Below are 6,000 nucleotides of genomic sequence, written 5' to 3' on the forward strand. Positions count from 1 at the left end.
AGCACCGGAGGCTGGCTGCGAGGGAGTTTGTTTTTCAAGGTTGGTTTTTTTTTTTTTTGGCGGAAGGCCGCCATCTGCAAACATACCCTCAGACCTTCAAGTGCAACCCACCCCAAATCCGTTTGACGATCCCCGTGCCCCCCCCCCCACACTCTGTCTCAATTTCCCATATTCATCCTGGAGCTGAGTCATCCTCAGGCCTGCTCCATCTCATCTAGTCCATTCTCCTTCCCGTTCTGTGCACTTTTCAAACTAACATTAATTAAATATCTTATTGTCAAGCTCCCAGGTGCTGCAAAAGGTTTGTGGCTCAACTACTGACCTCCAGGTTGACACATCCAATGCCCACAAGAGACCAGCCCCCTTCAAGAGTCCAGTTAAGAACACCCGGGGGATCAGAGGCCCTGTGTAACCCATGGGGTCGGGCGTTCGGATCCCGCCACTGCAACAGGTCTGTGGTTCACTGTGCCAAGGGAGGAGCCCTGGAGGCATAGGGAGAAGTTGGGTAGTTCAAAACCACCAGCCACTCTGTGGCAGCAAGAGGAGACCTTCTCCCATAAAGGTTCAGTCTCATACCCCCCACAGGGGCCGTTGACCCCTGCCCTCTCTGAGTCACTCTGAGTGGGAACCGCCTGGGTGGCAGTGGAAGAGGGTAAGTGAGTGACGAGGAGAGAGTTTGCTGGAGAATAAGGAGATGAACCCCCACATTCAACCTCTGCCCGCATTCGTGTGAACCAGTCTGGAGTTGTCATTGAAACAAACATATAGAAAAATGCGTAATGATAAATTCTGATGGTCGCCTTGAAGGACAAGGAATGGTATAAGAGAGACTATGGAGGGGCATAGTTTAGGTTTAGAAGCTGGGAAACTCTCCTCCAGGAAGGGACATGGAGGCTCCAAGTACCAGCAGGAGGGCAGGAGAGGCAGAGGGGAGAAGAGACTTCCCTTCCTCCCTGCTCTCACTGGCCCTCTGGCTTCAGGAGACACTGGGACTCCTGAAGTTCTAGGCCCAGCAGGGCCACTTGCTGCTCACATCATAAAACCTCAAGATTATTATCCTTTACCTGGACCGACTACCTAATTTGCAGGGCCCAGCGCGAAACGAAAATGTGGACTCCTTCAAAATGGAAGAATTTCTAGATGGTGACAGAACCGAGCATTAAACAAAGCGTGGGGCTCTATGGAACTACAGAGATTGCTGTGCACAAACCCATCTCACTCATCTGCCTCCTCCACCCCTGCCGCCGCATGACACTTTGTATCTGAAAACACACAGGATATTCCCACAGTTGAAACTACATGGCTGAGATTTACTTGGACTGATCAAGAAGATCGAAGATGGCAGTGGTCAGTTTTCTTGGTCATACTTGGCAAATAACAGCTGTGACCAACCAGGTTCCACCCAAGCCAGCCTTGTGGGAGTCTGTGAAGTCCCTGAAATCATATGCAAAGCTTTCTGGCGACAGATGTGCCTTTTACTGGGGAGAGGGTCCAGAGCTATTGTCAGGCTCTCCCACGAATCTGTTTTCCCACAAAAGAGTCAGAACCACCCCCAACAGAAGCTCAGCCCAGATGTAACGCTCTAACAGATATTTTCTGCGCTCTCTTCCCGATATAGCTCCTGCCAGATCTTTCTGCGACGCCAACGGTGTGATTCAATGATAATTCTAGGAGTCACCGTTTATTCGGAGCCAGGCGCTGCCCTAAACATTTGCCATGCATATTTCATATGATTCTTATGTGGATTCAGCTAAATCAGTGGCTCTCAACCTTCCTAATGCCGCGACCCTTTCATACCATAAAATTATTTTCATTGCTACTTCATAACTGTCATTGCTACTGTTATGAATCATCATGTAAATATCATATGCAGGATGAATTTTCATTGTTACAAATTGAAGATAATTAAAGCATAGTGATGAATCACAAAAACAATCTGTAATTACAGATTGTGAAATATTTATTTCTAATGACAAATAAGTGAACTTTTGTCTTGAAGCATGGTGTAGCATGGGTAACAGTCTTCATGCCGGCTACTCATAGATGGGCGGATCTGCAGGTGGGCAGACCTGCCTGGAGACAGAAGAGCGGTGTCTTGGTTTCTAAGACCATTGGAAATATGTGTTTTCTGATGGTCTTAAGCCACCCCTGTGAAAGGGTCGTTAGACCCCCAAAGGGGTCTCGATCCACAGGTTGAGAATTGCTGAGCTAAAGCCCTTGGCAGTGTCTTGATTGTATCAGGTCACGTCCATCGGAGACACCCCTTTTAGTTTGTCTCCTGGAACCTGAGATGGCCTGTCTGACCTCAGCAGAATTAGTCTCTGTGCCTGAGTCATTCCGCTTCTTCTAAATCCTAACTGGTGAATCCATGCACACACCTTGAGTTGCTTATTTGTGCTTTGGGTAGTTGTTTTCTGCCTAGAATTCACCTCTTATGCTTAGTCACCTTCAAAACCTAACTCACCTCTCACTTCCTCCAGGAGGCCTTCCTTGCCACTCTGCAGTCTAGCTGAGGTGTCCTCCCTGGGGTTCACACTGCTGCATGCCTTTTGCTGGGAGACTTAGTTAACTGGTGCAGGTCTACCATAAATACCACAAGAGGATTTAACAAACAGAAATCTCTTCTCTCGTGGGTTAGGAGGCTTGAAGTGGGAATTCAGGATATCAGCCTCAAAGGAAGGCTTTCTCTCTCTGTCAGCTCTGTCCTTGTCTCCTCTCAACATCTGTGGACCCAACATTACTTGGAGATCTACATGTATCTGGTATCAACCCGAGACCCTGGGGTCTAGGATGTTCTCAGCGCAGGGACCCTGGTCCAAAGGGGGAGTTCTGCTTATGGCTCTCTTTGTTGGTGGTGCTGAGACCCCTCTTTCTCTGCTCAATTATTTCCCTTATTATTTCCTGTAAGGTAAAAGGTGATGCGTGCTGAACCCCAGGGAAATTTTGCTTTGGATCAGGACAACTGATTGGCAGATCACATTAGGAAGGATTATAATTGGCATCATTATAATTGCCAAACCACTAAGAATCAAGGCCAAGCCAAGTTGACACATTTTGGTGGGGAGGATTCAATTCTTCACACTGGGTATGGTGAAGTGAAATCGCTTTTCTATTCATAGTCTTGTATTCCTAGCATGCAAATAAGATGTAGAGGACTCTTAATGTGGGGACTGGTCAGCTTTGCCCTTCTGCTATATAACAGTAAGTCATCTCAGAAGCAGGAACACAGGACTCCTGAGACCATTAAGAAAGAAGAGCCACCACGAAAGGCATGCAAGATCCCTGCACAAAGTGGTAGCAGACTCACTGAGACCATGAGTCAGAGTCCAAGATCAAGAGACAGCAAAGTCGAGAGGTGCCTGCCAGCATGGCTGAGAAGAGACACGGGGAACAAAAGGACTGTCCTTAACATTCTGTAAACTCTTAGCTTCTCTAGTAAACCCCATAATCATGAGTACTGTCTAGGACAGTGGTTTGCAACCTGCCTCATGCTGCGACCCTTTCTTATAAAACCTCATACAATTGTGGTGAACCCAACCATAAAAATGATTTTCGTTGCTATTTCATAACTGTCATTTCACTACTGTTATGAATCAGGCGACCCCATTGAAAGGGTCACTCGACCCCCAAAGGGGTCGGGACCCACAGGTTGAAAACCGCTGGTTTAGGCATTCCTTATGGCAAAGATTGACAAACCCAGAGGAGCTGCAGTGTTACGGAGGGATGGTTGGTGTCAGAATAAGATAAAAAAGGGACTTCCGTCCGGGCCTGGCCGCGGCTCGGGCTCCGTGGGCCGAGGTGGGGTGGGTACGGAGGTGGCAGCTGTGGGAGGCGGTGGCGCAGGAGGCCGGAGAGCTCAAGCCCGGAGTAGTCCTCGCGTCCCGGGCCGCGAACCCCGAGCCTGCGCCGCACCGAGAGGCGAAACTGGCCGGATGGGCCCCTGAGCCCGCGTGGAGCCCCCTGGAGCTGCGACCAGGATGTTCCGCTTCATGAGGGACGCGGAGCCGGAGGACCCCATGTTCCTGATGGACCCCTTTGCCATTCACCGCCAGCATATGAGCCGGATGTTGACAGGGGGCTTTGGGTACAGCCCCTTCCTCAGCATCACAGATGGCAACATGCCAGGGACCAGGCCTGCCAGCCGCAGGATGCAGGCTGGGGCTGTCTCCCCCTTCGGGATGCTGGGAATGTCCGGTGGCTTCATGGACATGTTTGGGATGATGAATAACATGATTGGGAACATGGAACATATGACTGTAGCAGGCAACTGCCAGACCTTTTCCTCCTCCACGGTCATCTCCTACTCCAATACCGGCGATGGTGCTCCCAAGGTCTACCAAGAGACGTCAGAGATGGGCTCTGCACCAGGCGGGATCCGGGAGACTCGGAGGACTGTCCGGGATTCGAACAGTGGCCTGGAGCAGATGTCCATTGGGCACCACATCCGAGACAGGGCTCACATTCTTCAACGCTCCCGAAACCACCGCACAGGGGACCAGGAGGAGCGGCAGGACTACATCAACCTGACGAGTGGCGGAGAGAGACCTCCCGATTCCGGCAGCAGCGCCCTCTTGAATTCCGACGGCATGAGGCGTCAGGGGGCGGGGGACGAAGGGCTGAGGGGCCTCCCCGCCTGGCTATACAGGGACCCGAGGACTCCCCCTCCCGACAGTCCCGCCGCTATGACTGGTGAAGGCCCGGGTCCTCAGCCTCTCCTGTACAACCGCGAGAGGCTGGGACATCGCCCCCTGAGAGAACTTGCCCCTCTCCAACTCCCACCCCCAATTTAATATTAATTAATAGGCAAGCCGGCCCCCACCTCTCCCTGGGGGCCTCAGGGCGAACGTTCACAGCCCCTTGTACCTACTTCTGTACGTCCCTTACCATGATGTGTCCGCTAACTTGATTTTTCATTTTGCTGCTCCCCCTCCCCCCCCCTCCCCCGCCATGCAGTGAAGGAAAGGTCTGTGGAGGTAAGCTCTGGGTGCAGGAGCCTCCTGGGCCTTCATCCACCTCTTCCTCAGAGCCCCCGCTCTAGGGGCCATTCATTGGTCTTTGACCAGGACTGTGGAGGGAGAGGACTGGTCTCATTCCCAACTCCTTCCTGTCCCACCCACCCACACACATAACAAAAGTCTTCCCTACACCCTCCTCTGCCTTTATTTTTGATTTGTGCAACTTGTAACTAGGTGTTTACGGAATAAAGAAGGATGGAGAAGAAAAAAAAAAAGATAAAAAAGGATGGAGGATGGAGGCGTGGTTGACCTCTGCCCGATGGGAATCATCCTTGGGCAGAGATGGAATTGGATTCTCTGCCTTTGTGTAACTAGAGGTCAGATGTACTGGGATTTACTGCACTTGTCTGTATCTGCAGTAGAATGTGACTCCACGAGGACATGACGATGACACAGACTCTCTGTCTATTGCACAGGGTCTGGAACTTGGCAGGAGTCCATGTTTGGCGACTACAGATCCAGCTCTTCCTCACAGTCTAGGACCTTAGCCTACTTGTGCCTCTTCGCCACGGGCTTGAAAGGAAGGCAGCCTGGTTGGAGAGAAACATCTCTGCCAGGCAAGTAGTGGGGGTGGGCGGGGAGTGGTGCCAAGAGCTGGTGATGACCTCAGGAGGGACTTGCAGCATGACTGAAGGATGACTAACTCCTGGACTAGGGAAAGAGGGGGCAGAAAATGAAGCAAGATTTAGAACTAGACTAGTGAAGGACAGAAATGATTCAGAACAGACCCACGCTTCCTGAGGGAGAAGGCAGGATCCCGATCGGTCCAACAGACAGGGTGGAAGGAGCTGACGAAAGGGGGAGGTCTGTGGGCTGTTAACAAGTTCCTCCCGTGTCCTAAGTCCGAGCTAGTCACAGTGTCTGTGTCTTCGACCATCAGTTCCTCTGTGGGTCAAAACTCGGAACCTTTTGCAGCAAGTTCGAGTTCCCTCAGCGGATTGCTGAATGGGGAACTCAGGGACTCCCCTCTCTTGCAAGTTAGAAG

At 51.2% G+C, this 6,000-nt stretch overlaps 1 pseudogene; it reads left to right on the top strand.

Moving 5' to 3' along the window:
* Positions 1–3,770: 3,770 nt before the first annotated feature.
* Positions 3,771–5,239, top strand: LOC142451558 (myeloid leukemia factor 2 pseudogene; annotated as a pseudogene).
* Positions 5,240–6,000: the final 761 nt, after the last annotated feature.

The sequence above is a fragment of the Tenrec ecaudatus genome, chromosome 1 (assembly GCF_050624435.1).
Source record: "Tenrec ecaudatus isolate mTenEca1 chromosome 1, mTenEca1.hap1, whole genome shotgun sequence".
Taxonomy (NCBI): Eukaryota; Metazoa; Chordata; class Mammalia; order Afrosoricida; family Tenrecidae; genus Tenrec; species Tenrec ecaudatus.